This window comes from Tupaia chinensis, unplaced genomic scaffold (assembly GCF_000334495.1).
Source record: "Tupaia chinensis unplaced genomic scaffold, TupChi_1.0 Scaffold000028_1, whole genome shotgun sequence".
NCBI lineage: Eukaryota > Metazoa > Chordata > Mammalia > Scandentia > Tupaiidae > Tupaia > Tupaia belangeri.
In genome coordinates this window covers 3,927,771-3,942,581 of record NW_006159458.1, presented here as the reverse complement: position 1 = coordinate 3,942,581, position 14,811 = coordinate 3,927,771, and the positions used below count along the sequence as shown (strand labels likewise).

General features: G+C 41.0%; 1 pseudogene; it reads right to left on the bottom strand.

The window, feature by feature from the left end:
• Positions 1–2,332: 2,332 nt before the first annotated feature.
• The window catches only part of LOC102482010 (nuclear receptor-binding factor 2-like), a 37,601-nt pseudogene continuing 25,122 nt past the window's right edge, over positions 2,333–14,811 (bottom strand).

Here is a 14,811-nt window from a genome sequence, read left to right as displayed (position 1 = left end):
AGTTAATCTGTTTAATATTGCAGAGTTTGAATTCCGGCACACTCACTTTCATGTAGTGTAATCTTATTTTTTTTTTCTCTTTTACATTTGGAAGATATTAGGTTTATATTTTTAAGTATACTCACAGCAGATTTAAAAAAGGCAAAAGTGCAAATGTCAGAAGCAACATAAATAGATCCAAGAGCTTATGCAGATTACTGGCATGGCTAGAAGAGTAGTAATAGCTTTCATGAATTAAGTGCCTAGTGTTTGCCAGACAATTATCATAAAGTAGCTTTAATTCTCAGTATAGCTCTAAAACCAAAGTATGGAATCCAGCTGAAAAATATTGAGTAACACCTATTTCACCCTGTAGATCCAAGAATAGGGACTCAAAGCCAGACCTGACTGTAGTCTCACCAAGCTATGCTTTTTTCTCCAAAATGCTATGTGTCCTGTGTTGCAAAAGAAAAGTGAGGCAAGTCATATCAGATACGTTAACAAGTGGTAGTAGTCTAGACACACTTCTGTAAACTCTTACTAGGTATAAATTACTCATCTCACTTTTATTTGGAGATAAATATTACAAAATGCATGTGGTTGACCAAATTGAATAGTAAGCAAAAGACTCTTTGATGGCAATTTAAAGGAAAAGGCAAGAAGGGGAAGAGCAGAGGAAACTTACACAACAGAAACTATGACCAAAAGGAAATGCAGAATTTAAGAGCTGTAGATGGATTTTTTTTCCTAAAGAAATACTAATTTAATTTATTATTTTTATTATTATTATAATTTGCTATAGGGCACCAGAGAGAGACAGAAAGAGACAGAGGGAAATAAGAAAACGAACTGCTAGGTCCGGGACTCAAAAAGTTGACCATGTGAGAGTCCAGCACCTTAACCACCATGACTGTGCTGGCCCTGGAGATGGATTCTTAGGAGATCTTGAGAAGACATAACTTTTCTGAAACTTTTTGAACTATGGGAATTCTTTCTTTGTCTAAATTATAGGGAGACTACTTATTAGAACTTCATTTTTTTTTTATACTAAGCTCATTGATTTAGCAAGCAAGCAAATGAGCAATACTTATTTAGGAAAGAAAAGGAAAGTAACATGTAGTCAGTAACTATCATAGTCCTAAAGCATATAGTAGTTGCTTAGTAAGTGAATGAATGTTTACTTTGTCCCAGACATAGTGCTGTGTGTTTTTGTCTAATGACATAGTATTTTTAAATAAAACACAATTACTGGGGCCAGCAGTTGGTGTAATGGCTATGTCGCTGGACTCCCATGGAGTCAACTGCGGTTCAGGTCCTGGACCCAGTAGCTTAAACTCACACTGGGCGCATGTGTGTGCGTGCCCAAGATCCCAAGAGGAGAACAGAGGAGAAAGGATTGCGGCACGGCCATCCTTCCAGGTGTGTGTGTGTGTGTGTGTGTGTTTGTGTGTGTGTGTGTGTGTGTGTGTGTGTGATTTCTCGCTTGCTATCTCTCTGTCTCTCTCTGTCTTTCTGGCGAGCACACGCACCCTATGGCAAAAACCTCACCCCTCAAAAAATAATAAAATAATAAAAAACACAATTACTTTATTGATTTCTTATAAGCAAATGCTGCCAACTAGTATTCGTTCCACTCAAGTACCATTAAAAGAAAGGATGTTTTCTTGGCATTTTCCAATGATGCATTATACAATGAAGTTAGAACTTAAATGCACCCTGATTAATTATGTAAACTGTAATTATTTTAAAGGGTAACTAATAGTTTGATTTCTTTCTTCATAAAATGGAAATTTAAATATTTCTCCTGATAGTCTTGAGGTTATCATTGTTATAAGTAGTGCAAAGTGTGGCACTTATAGTTTCACCTAAAGAGGTGTGTGTCTTACATTAAACAAACACAACATGCATAGCAAGATGCACACAGTCAATGCATGATAGAAACCATGTTCAAACAGAAGACAGCCCTCAGGCCTCCATATTATGTAGGCTTTGCTTTATCATTTATGGCATTATTTACACATAACATACTTTTAAACACTTTAACCCTGAAGATAAGAAAAATATCTGTTGCTTGAAAAACTTATTCTAGGTAGCCAGTTGGTCTGTACCAGGAGACAATGTGCCTCAGTTTAGTGTCTGCCTGGTTATGATCATTGGCTCGAGTCAATGAACAGATCCATGATCCATTTCACAGTGACCGTTCCCAGGTCCTGGCCACATCTCTCCTCCCATGGTATGCCCAACAATGAAATACTTCTGGTATCAACTCTGTATGTGCCCCCCCTTTTGTTCCCCTAGATTAGCTGTATTACTGTGTTAGTTCCTCATTTCACCTCTTCCATGGCCTTCCATTTTAATGACTCATAAGTTCGTCCAGAATATCCTCAGAGAGCTCCATGAGGGATGTTCTGGAGATGGAAAATCCAAAAGGACAAGACTGGGTATTGGAAGGACCTTGGCTTTCCCAGTGCTGGCTGCAAACTTGTGCCAGGTGAAGAGGCTACAGCAGTTTCCGAGTGTGGGGGCAAGCTCCACAACTCTGTCTTCTCCACAAAGTCAGCATCTACATCCAGCTGTTTTCTGCCGGACCTTTTAAATCTGGCCTTTTCAGGTTTTAGCTGCTTTCTTTCTTAATCTTTCATTCTTCCCCACAAGGAAGAAATATGCAGTTTTGGTGGCCTGCTCCTCTATAAAGGTTTTATCATCTTTTGGGGCTTTGCTTCTAACCCACAGCTCTGCTGGATCATTCTTTTGTTGAAGTAAAAATAACTCTGTGTCGGGATCTCTGTTGAAGATTCCCTGGATTCCAGGTGGGTGTCTCTCTCAGTGGAAGGGTTGTACTTCTGAGCCAGCAGGGGCCTCTGGTACTCAGCAACCTCAGCAGCGGGTTTGTGAGGCGCCTGACTGTGGGCAGCTGCATCCCTGTCGGTGCTCTGCTGGGCTTTCCACCTCTCCTCCCGCTTTGCCCTTTTCCATCGCTCCTGGATGAGCAGAAACTATTTCATGTGGCTGTCCCTTTGCAATTCCAGTGATAAATGAGCCTGCTCACACTGTGTCAGCTTCATGGCTTCGGAAAGGCATACTGCAGCCATTTTGTGACAAGAAATAGCCTCGTCTTATTTCCCTGCAGCTTATAATCGATCTGCTCTTGCTCTGTTGATGAGCCAGGTTGAGGGGTCCTTCCATTACTTGCACAGACCCCCAGGTAAGCGGTGGCCTGAGGAAGGGGAACAAGATGCCAAGGCACATGGAGGGGGGGAGGAGGTGAGCGCCACCCAGCTGCACAGACCACAACCCCTCTCCACACCTCTGGGAGCCAGCAGTGGGCACAAACGGAGTAACAACTGCACCACTTTCTCCTCCAGCGCTGAGCCATGGACCCACGATATAGTATTTTACATAGAAGTTAAAGAGAGGGGCATTGAGATATTGATATGAGGTATTTCAGATGGGAACACTGAGTAATCAAGTATATGATATTTGATAAATATCTATAGGGTTATTTCCCATTGAAGCACACTCTTCCATATAGTCTGTTCTATTACTAATAACAGAAAATACCCAAGTCTGGGTAACTCATAAAGAATAGAGGTTTAGGGACCAGCAGTTAGCGTAATGGCTGTGTCGCTGGACTCCCTTGTACTCAACCGTGGTTCAAGTCCCAGACCCAGTGGCTTAAACTCACACCGGGCACATGTGCCTGCATGCCCAAGATCCTGAGACGGGAATGGAGGAGAAGGGATTGCTGTGTGGCCATCCCCGCTGGGGGGTGAGTTCTCACTTTCTGTCTCTCTGTCTCTTTCTGTCTTTCTGGTGAGTACATGCGCCCTTATAGCAAAAATCTCTCAAAAATAAATAAATAAATAAAAAAGAATAGAGGTTTATTTAGCTCATGGTTTGGAGGTTCAAGGTCAAGAGGTCTTTTGTTGGTGAGATCCAGACATCACATGGTGAGAGAGCAGGAGCACACATGCCTATCTATTGACAGGTCTCTATTCTAGTCTCATTCCCTCCTTACAAACTCACTGGGAGTCTTACCCTGATGACCTTAATCCTAATCTCCAAAAGGCTCCATCTTCAATACTGTAGTTGAATTAACACTCTTGATCCTGTCACAAGCAAACTCAACACATGAATTTTTGGAGGACACATTCAAACTATAACACACACCAACCAAAGAAATCATATTGGGAAGACCAGAGAGACATCAAAGTCTTCTAGAGCTATTGTGTCTAAAGAATTCATGAAGCATCCAAAGGGAAATAAAAGGAGGAGGAGCAAGGAGAATGCAGCCTCTGAATTCCAGTGCCAAGTATAGTGTCTGGCATGAAGAAGGGAATCAACAAACATGTTTTTTCTTGCCTTAGGTTGCTTTATCATCAGTATAAGGCATGAGTCCTCAACTCAGCTTTCTGAGGTCATGCTCCTTTTTATATTATAACTAAAACAGCGCCCTTCAAGTTTTTATCCTACTTGGTTGACAGTGACATTCTCAGGAGCAGGGACAGTCTGCTTTTACTCATTATTTTGTCTCCAATGCTAACATGGTATTTGACACATGACAGGCATCCAGTGAATGCCTGTTCAGTCAGAGAATGAACACTGTGTCATTAGAGATTCTTCCTCTAAGCTTTTCTAAGGCCACCCAGGCTTTCGTTGTCATCTCAGATCAAGACGGAAGGTCAACTCTTCTGTGCAGCTATATCACTTCTCTGGGCTGCCATGATCTTTTCAGTGTTGCTTAATCATGAACGCAACTACTCTCTCCATTTCAAGAAGCAGTTCATGGGAGCTTTAGTGGTTTAACAAATCTGACTCAACTCTTGAAGTTAACATGAAGCATTGGCAACATTGGAAGAAACTTAAAATCGTATGTGCAAAGAGAATCGCTCTTGGGATCCACAGGCCATGACTCTTGGGAAATCCCCACACATTATCTTCCTCTGTACTGCCCACTGGTGCCAAGTCACTGGGTTATATTTCTTCCCATGGATAAGATTTCTAGTTGGTGCTATCTATTGTAGGGTGAATAGTAGTCCCCTCTTCCAATCGTATCTACCCAGAACCTGTGAACATGACATTGGGTCTTTGTAGTTGTAATTTTGGGAACTCAGAAAGCAACACCCTAACGTATGGCACATCACATGCTGAGTACTTTAAGCTAAAGAAGCAGTCACAGAACTAAGGTCTTTCTGACCTTCTGCTGGCTCCCTACCTCTGCCCCTTCACTTCTCCTGAAGCACAGGTAGGAGCTTGCTATAAAATTCCATTTTCCAACTAAAGAAAGTTCATCCAGAAGAAATGCAGTTGTCTCAAGCCCTTTCCCTGTAATCTTATGAAACGAAAGAAGATTAACTCACAGGAAAGACTAGAGTAGACCCCATACCCAGAGCCCAGGTCAACTTGGTCTCAGGCTATTGTTTATTCTTTGGGCCCCGTATCTCCCTTAAAAAATATTTATTCTTCCTTGGGACCAGCAGTTGGCGTAATGGCTATGTCGCTGGACTCCCATGTAGTTGACCACGGTTTGAGTTCCGGACCCGGTGGCTTAAACTCACCCTGGGCTCATGTGTGTGCGTGCCCAAAATCCTGACAGGATAATGGAGGAGAAGGGATTGTGGTGTGGCCATTCTCCCTGGGAGTGATTTCTCACTTTCTGTCTCTCTGTCTCTTTGGTCAGCACACACGCCCTACAGCAAAAAATTCTCAAAAAACAAAATTTATTCTTCCTCTGAAATTGCACATATCCCACGCCTTCCTGTCTCCCACTTTCCTCTTTCCACTTCTATCATTTATTTAGCCTTTCTTTGAGTTTTTATACTTTATTTGACTCCTGTGCACTTGGATATTAGTACATTTGTATGCTTTTTGTCTTGTTAATCTGTTGCTAGTTTATTTCAGCAAATTTAAATACTCTTTAGAGGATGAAGGGGGAAATTCTCTTTACATAATCAAGTTAAGATGAGGTCATATTGGATTATAGTGGGTCCCTAGTCAAGAGACTAATATCCTTATAAAAAGAGGGAAATTTTGGACCAGCAGGTGGTGTGGTGGTCAAAGCGTTGGAATTCCACATGGCTAACTGTGGTTTGAGTCCTGGACCTGGCTTAAAAATCACATTGGGTGCAGATGTGCACATGTCCAAAATTCCTAGAGAGAATGGAGGAGAAAGGATTGGGCATGGGGGGTGATTTCTCACCTTCTCTCTCTGTCTCACTTTCTCTCTCTGTCTCTCTCTGGCAAGTGCATGTACCCTGTGGCAAAAATCTGAAGAAAAAAAAAAAAAAAGGAAATTTGGCCAGAAAGACATAGAGAAAAAGAAAGTCATGTAAATACTAGAGAGAGAAGCCAGCAGGTGGTGTGGTGGTTAAGATGCTGGACTCCCACACAGCTGACCATGGTTCAAGTCCTGGACCTGGCAGCTTGCTTTCTCCCTCCCCCCCCCTCCTCTCTCTCTTGTTCTCTCTCACTCTGTCCCTCTCTGGTTAAATTAAAATAAATGCAATACAATACAATACAATAATTATTTTTTTAAAAGGACTGGAGAGATTAGGTTATACTGCCACAAATCCAGGAAGTCTATGGATTATAAATGGAGAATGGAGAGAAATCAAAGAATCTCCCTGAGATTATTTCCCATTCCTACTGCCATTGAGGACTGATAGCACACTACACAGAATAGTTCTTGTTTTTCTTACTCCCTCCTTGCCATACCAGGCTTACCTATGTATGCTCCATGTCAGAATGCTTTCCTTTGGCGCCAAACCTAAAGTAGTTCTCCAGACGTTTTCCAGAACATTGCTGGGTTATATTTTCCTCACGACTATATCTGAGATTGTCACATTTACTAATTTTTAATGAACTGAATCATTACATTTAATCTCCATAAAAACAGACTTTGTCTCTGGTTCACAACAAACCTGAAGTATCCAGAACAGTGCCCAAATATAAGTTGTGCTCAGAAAATGTTTACTAACTTGCTGAATGAGTGTAAAATTTGTATTACCAAAGGCACGATAATGTGAATTCTCTACTTATTTATTTATTTTTATTTATTTGTTGAGAGATATTTTTGCTATAGGGTACATGTGCTTGCCAGAGAGAGAGAGACAGAAGGTGAAAAAATCACCGCCCACCCCCCCCACCCCCAGGGGACATGGCCATACCACGATCCCTTCTCCTCCAATCTCCTCTCAGGATTTTGGGCACGCATGCACATGTGCCTGGTGTAAGTTTCAAGTTGCCAGGTGTGGGACTCGAACTGTGGTCAACCACGTGGGAATCCAGAGCCTTAACCCCTGTGCCACCTGCTGGCATCTGTTGATGTATTTTTAAAACAATTATTTATTTATTATTATTTTGATATTTGACCAAACAGAGACAGAGAGAGAAGGAAAGTGACAACAAGCTGCCAGGTCTGGGACTCGAACTGAAGTCAATCATGTGAGAGTCCAATGCCTTAACCACCATGCCACCTGCCAGACCTGTGAATTCTCAATTTAGAGTATAGATCTTTACCCAAGAAATTCTGCATCTCTATTTGAAAGGGAAAGTTTCTGGGGGTGTTGAGTATTTATGTTAATAGGCTATAAATGGAAAACTCAGAAAGACGGTGTAATAATAGGACATATATTTTTTGTATTTATCTTTAGTTCTTTATATAGAACTGAAACCCTTGGAATCTCCTGGGTGATGAAGTGATAAGAGTATCTTTGTTATTTATAACCAGCCCCTGTCAACCACACTTGAATTTATGCTAATAAGTAACACTTGTTTGGTCCCCAGATAGCTATATATGGGGGCTAGTTGCCAAAGGAATCATCCATATGGTTAGAAATTTGGAACTATAAGCCCACCTCTTCCCCCCTCATCCAGGAAGGGAGAAGGACTAGAATTAAGTTCAATCACCAATGACTAATGATTTGACCAATCATACCTATATAGTGAAGTCTGTAAAAATCCCTGAACAGTGGGGTTTGGAGAACTTCCAGGTTAGAGAACACATCATGGAAGGAAGATGTACCCAAATGGGGCATGGAAACACTAACCCTGTTCTTGCCCTGTGTATCTCTTCCATTTGACTGCTCCTGAGTTGTATTTACAATAAACTTGTAATTGTAACTAAAGCACTTTCCTGAGTTCTGTGAGCTGTCTTGACAAATGATTGAACCTGAGGAGAATGTTGTAGCAACCCCTTGACTTTATATTTAATTGGTCAGAAGTGCAGGGGGTCTAGATTTGCAGATGGGAGCAGTCTTGTTGATTAAGCCCTTAACTTGTGTGGTGTGCTCTAACTCCGGGTAGTTAGTGTCAGAATTGAATCCATTGACTTGTAGGACTCCAAGTTGGTGTCCTAAGACTTAGAGAATTGATTGGTGTGAGGAAAAACCCACATTTTTGGTGTCAGAAGTATTGTGAAAAAAAAACAATTGAGAGGTGGCTTACTATAAAACATGGAAAGAGCTATTCTAAACAATTTCCTTCCTCTTAGGTGTGAGAACTAGACTTTGAGGGAATGAATTTGAGAAATAATTGGATTGGTTACAGCTTGATGTTTGCCTGCATTAACACAGTTCAAAGGGTGGACTTCTGTGATTGGCTGAAGAGTGGCTGCTGTGATTGGCTGTAACTTAGCCACTTACTAAGGAAGCAGACATCCAAGTGGGGTTGTGGTTTGTTTATGCAACTCAAACAGGAATACAAAGGCTTTTTCAGGCCAATAAAGCTTAACACTATTGTCCAAGTCATTTTTTTTTTTTAAGATAATTTTTAAAAGCAATTCTGAGAAAAGAAAAGTTTTGTTCTGCTAAGATCATACAGCAGGGAATATCTTATCAACCCTTAGAGCTCTGTATGCTGGCATACTTCAAAAAGGAAGAAAAGTGGTTGGCAGTTCTAGTTTTGATACAGCTGGATACTTTAGACATCTTTTTTTTTTTTTTTTTTTGCCATAGGGCACTTGTGCTCTCTGGAGAGAAACAGAGAAACTCCCTTCTCTTCCTTTCTCTTCCTGGGGTTTTGGGCATGCTCGCACGCGCGCACACACACAGTGTGATTTTCAGGTCACCAGGTCCAGGACTCTAACCTAAGTCAGCAATGTGGGAGTCCAGCCCATAACTACTAAGCCACCTGCTGGCTCTTAGACAGATTACCTTTTATACAAAAGTCTGTTCACTGCGTTAGAAAACACAGTCAACCTCCACCAGACCTGAATAAAATAGGATGTCGGAAAGATATGTAAGCTCTTAAGTGCCTTTATATTTCTATTAAATTCCTGTTGATTGTACCAAAGGGCAACCTGGTAGGTTTTCAGACAAATCTTTGAAAAGTTTATATTCTCAATGAACAATGGTTATTGTAATCCAGAAAACAGAGAAACCACTTACATAAAATATGTCTATTTTCCCACAGCATTTTCTTTCTTTTTTTCTTTCTTTCTTCTTAAAATTTATTTATTTACATTCATTCACTGTACATCATTACAGTATACAAAATGAGATTTTTCCATCCACAATACAGTGGGCATTGGCTCAATCAAGGATATTACCATAAGTGTTGTCATGAACAAGTAACTTTTCATTTCTTGTTTCTTATATATATTTCGCTTTTATCCCCCCCTTGATTCCCAACCTCTCTCCCGCTGCCATTTCCCACCCTCCTCCCACTGTCTCTGGTATCTACAGCTGTTTTCCATGTCCTTTTTTTTTTCACGTTTTATTGATTCATTAAAGATCTTAATCTAAATGCTTTCGATAGTAAGCACAGCTGATGTATACATATCCTTGAAACATGTCTGACTTTAGGCATAACCCTCAGTGAGTAGAATGAACATACTATAAAGTAGTACCTCACTGGGGCATATAGCTTACTGCAATCATTAAATAGGTATTTTTAATGCATTTTTTTTAGTTTCAAGAAAAACAGTTTTAGTTTTAATACATCAAAATCAAAAACGCTAAGAAAAATTTGCTTAAGACTTAAAGCCAGGAATAAGGATTTAGTTCAAACAGTAGGTGGATGAACTATCAACAATTTAAGAGAAGACAAAAAATCCTTAAATCTGGACAACAAAGCACAGAAGAAAATCAGTAATGTTTTGGTCAAAAGTAGTAAAATTCTATTTCACCAGTTCAGTATCCTGTGATTAATCTCTCTTCTATTGAATTTGCAATGTTACTGTGGTCTGATATTTCCACTTAAATTCTTTTATTTCACTTTTTTAAGAGGTTTTTGCTATAGGTATGTGCTCTCCAGAAAGACAGAGAGAGACAGAGAGACAGAAAGCGAGAAATCACCCCCCAGGGGGGATTTGGCCACACTGCAATCCTTTCTCCTCCATTCTCCTCTCAGGATCTTGGGCACTCACACATACGTGCCTGGTATGAGTTTAAGCCATCGGGTCCAGGACTCGAACCTCAATCAACTACATGGGAGTCCAGCAACATAGCCATTACGCTAACTGCTGGTCCCAAATTCTGAAAGTTAACATTCAAAGTTATTATTGATCTTTCTAAACTTATCCCTACCATTAATTTGCCATTCTCTTGGTTGCTTTTTGTATTCTTATTTCTGTGTGTCTGACGTTAGTTTTCCTGGTATAGCACTCCCTTGAGAACTTCTTGGAGATCTGGTCTGGTGTTGGTAAATTCTTTCAGGGTTTGTTTATCTGAGAATGTTTTTGTCTTTTCTTCCCATATGAAAGATAAGCTTGCCAAGTACAGTATTCTTGGCCGAAATTGTTTTTCACTTAACACTTCGAATATATTTTCCCATTCTTTCCTTGCTTGCATTGTTTCCAATGAGAGCTCCAATGATAGCCTGATGGGATATCCTTTGAAAGTCACTTGACATTTCTCTCTTGCCAATTTTAGTATCTCATCTCTGTGGTTTTGGTCAATCTGGCTATGGTATGTCTTGGAGATCTTGGGTTTATGGGATCCTTCATATTTCTTGGATTTGAATATTTGAATGTCTCTCTAGGTTTGGAAATTTTTATTCCAATATTTCATGGAATAGATTATCAATGCCTTTATTATTTCTTCACTTTCTGGGATCCTGATGATCTGGATGTTTGGCTATTTAATGGTATCTAGTATTACTCGTATATTATTCTCATTTTTGAGGAGTTATTTTCTCAATCTTTTTGGTGAATTTTTCTAGGTCAGAGGTTCTATCTTCTACATCTGAGATTCAGTTTTCTGCATGATCTAATCTCCTTTTAATATTTTCAAGGAGGTTTTGATTTCCTGTATTACAGCCTTCATCTCTAACAGTTCCATTTTATTCTTTTTTAATGGTGTATATTTCCTTTTTCAGATCTTGCTAGAACTTCCTCTATTCCTGGAACTCTTTTCTCCTGCATCTTCTGGAGTTTGTTGTCTCTCTTCTCTTGCACCTCTGTTAGCTTTGTCACTATAAATATTCTAAATTCTTTATCTGACGTTTCTACAAGTTTCCTTATATTGTCTGTGGAGGATGAGGAGTTATTCTTTTCCCTTTGGGGAGAGATATTTCCTTGGCTTCTCATATTTCTTGTGCCTGTGTGGTGGTTTCTGGTCATCTGACAGATTATACTTTTTCCTTAATGTTTGAAGTTAAATCTGAGAGTTCAGAGGCATGCAGGAGGAGGTGATCTGCAGTCTCTAAGTGGTGCCAGTTTTCTCCCTTTGCGTAACAGATTCCATGGAACATGAGGATTACTCTGACCCTGGTTAGATCTGAGGGGCAGGAGAGTAAAATATGGACAGAAAACCTTCGATTGTCCTAGTCCCTGAAAAGAGTCACTCAGAACTCCTTTCTTTTTCTTTTTCTTTTTTTTTTTTTAATTGCCAGAAGGTGCATGTGACTGCCAAAAAGAGACAGAGAGAGAGAGAGAGAGAGTAAGAGAGAGAGGGAGAAAGGACCCCTCAATGGGTGTGGTAACGTTGCAATCCCTTCTCCTCCATTCATCCGTCCTGTTGGGATTTTGGTCACGTGCACACATGGGCCTGATGTGTTTCAAGTTAGTGGCGCTGGGATTTGAATTGAGGTTGACCATGTGGGATCTTGCTCCCTTAGCCTCTAGAATATAGGGCTCGCCCTTCCACAGCATTTCTAGTGTGGAGAAATCATCCTAACTAATCATCCAGGCACATCATCAAAAATTGAAGAAGGGGATACTGAAGTTCAGGGAAGTTAAGTGAAAGAAAGCAATATTGTTGACATGACAAAGAACTCAGATTTTAGCCAACAGAATCACACCATTTGTTTTATCTAATACTGTAAAACAAGGCATCTTAAAACCGTGGCTTAAAACAAAAGCAATCACTCATTTGTTTATTATTTTACAACTTGATATTTAGGACATGATATGGTCAGGTGCAGTGTTTGATTATATGAAAGGAACAAAAGGGAAGATATTAAATTATAAATCATATTAAATTATCCCCCCCACACCTTGTAATTTGGTCAGGCAGGACTTGGTGAGTACAGTTCATCTCTGTTCCACCTGGTGTCATTTGAGTGTCTCACTGCTCATGGAGGACAGAGGATCCACTTTCAGGATGGTTCATGCACATGGCTGGCAAATTGCTTCTGAATGCTGGCTGGAGCTAGCTGGGGCTCTCGGCCACAGTGTTCCTTATCCTCACATGTAGCCTCTAAGGTTGTCTGGGCTTGGCAGCTGAAGAACTAGCATTTGCCAGTCTTCTTAAAGGTTTGACTCAGAATCAGAACAAAATCATTTAATTCTTATACTTTTGGTCAAATCATTCTCTGGTCTATCCAGATTTGAGGAAGTAGAGAAATAGACTCCACCTCAGGTGGGATTGGACAAGGTCATATTTAATCTCTATATACTCATTTGTTTATTAATCAGTCCTTTTCAAGGACCTATTCAGTACCAGGCATTGTAACTGGATAGCCAAAGAAATTTATTCCAAGTTAAATAAGAAATTATTTCTACTTTGACAAACTAGTTGAGGAGGCCAATGCATAAAGAGATAATGTGACAGAAACATGATAGAGGAAAGTTTTAGCTAGGAGGAAACCCAAGGAACACTTGACCTGACTTTGCTTGAGGGTAGTTGCTAAAGATTCACAAGAGGGTGTGCATTCTGGCCTGAGTTTCGAATGAAGAGATGAAGTTGCCAGGAGAAGGGAGTATGGATGGCAGATGGAGGCATTCCATGTAGGGACAACGCCTTGGCAAAAGCACAGATTCCACAAACTAATGATGCAGGAGGGGAATTGACGCTGTTCAGTTCAGAGAGAGGTAGAGAGTACCAGAAGATAAAGTTGGTTTCTACTCTATGGATCGGAAAAAGCAAATTGCAAAATAAGGCTTCCACTAATTTCTTCCCTTACCAGTGTCAGATATTTAAATCCTCAACACGGGTCCCTGGAAGCAATCACCAAATGACTGGAGTTGGCCCGTGAGGTGAAAATCTTTGCTAACGCTGCTGTAGAGAGCGGGAAGCCAGTGGGTTAGATGTATGAGAGTGGAGGGTATGCAATTAGATCGTTGTATTACAGCACGGGGCAGCAGATGGAGAAGAGATCTGAAGAGAACAATATTGGAGCAGGGAGGAAACCTAGGGGCCCAGTGGAGTGGTCCAGATGAGAGATAATGAGACACCGAACCTGGACAAAGGAAAATTGTTTGGAAAGAAAATGGACAGATTCAAGAGATAGTGAGGACACGATATGGTCAGGTGCAATGTTTGAAAGGAACAAAAGGAAAGATATTAAATTATACATCATATTAAATTATCTCCCTCCCCCCCCCACATTGCATTTGGGATCAGACCTAGGGCTTTGTGTGTGTTTAGAATCTGAGGAAGTGGTAAAGCAGAAGCAAGGCCGAGGCAGTCAGAGCAGTAAGACAAAGCTGGAAAGGAGAAGCTGAGTCTCCAAGCAGAAATGGTGTCAGAGAAATTCGAGGAACTTCATTGAGAGTGAGAAGTGAACAAAAATATCAGGCATGGGGTTCATAAAGACAGGCCAGGGAGGCAGATTTTAAGAAGTTTGACTGTGTAAGGAGTCTCCTGACTTGGTGCTCTCTGTGAGAACTCTGGATGGATCTGAGTTGCTTTTCAATTGCTTTGTTGTCAGACTTGTGTTTCTTGGAATGTGATTGTATGTTTGGATTGAACCGTGGATGACTTGACATTTTGGAGCCCATAACTCACTGGAGGCAATACAACAGGAGTCACAGCAGTATCTCAGGTTTCTACTTGGGTTTTTAAGTAGCACTGCCAACAGAGAAGAGAGGAGGACAACACGCAGAGAGGAGGAGGACATTTGGGAGACAATAACTTGTATCACAATGGCTCTGTGGAGCAGGCAGTTAGATTTGTGGGTGTGAGCTCCCAGATGGAGGTGTAGGTTTAGGAGACTCAGCATTCAGGTAGCTGTTACAACTGTGAGTGTAGGGGATCTGTCAGGGAGAACATGTAGCGCAAGAGGAGTAGAGAGCAGGACCAGCAGTTAGCACAATGGCTATGTCACTGGACTCCCATGTAGTTGACCGCGGTTCTAGTCCCAGACCCAGTGACTTAAACTCATGCTAGATGCGTGTGCGTGTGTGCCCAAGTCCCAAGAGGAGAATGAAGGAGAAGGGATTGCGGCGTGGCCGGCCCCCCTGGGGGGTGATTTCTCGCCTTCTGTCTCTCTGTCTGTCTCTGTCTGTCTGACAAGCGCACGTGCCCTATAGCAAAAACCTCTCCAAAAAAAAAATAATTAAAAGGGGTAGAGAGGTAGGGATAAGACATGGAAGGACATCAGGATGCGTGTGGTCAGGGGAGAGGAGCTTATGAGGGTGGCCAAGAAGAAATGGTTAGAGCCCCGCCAAGC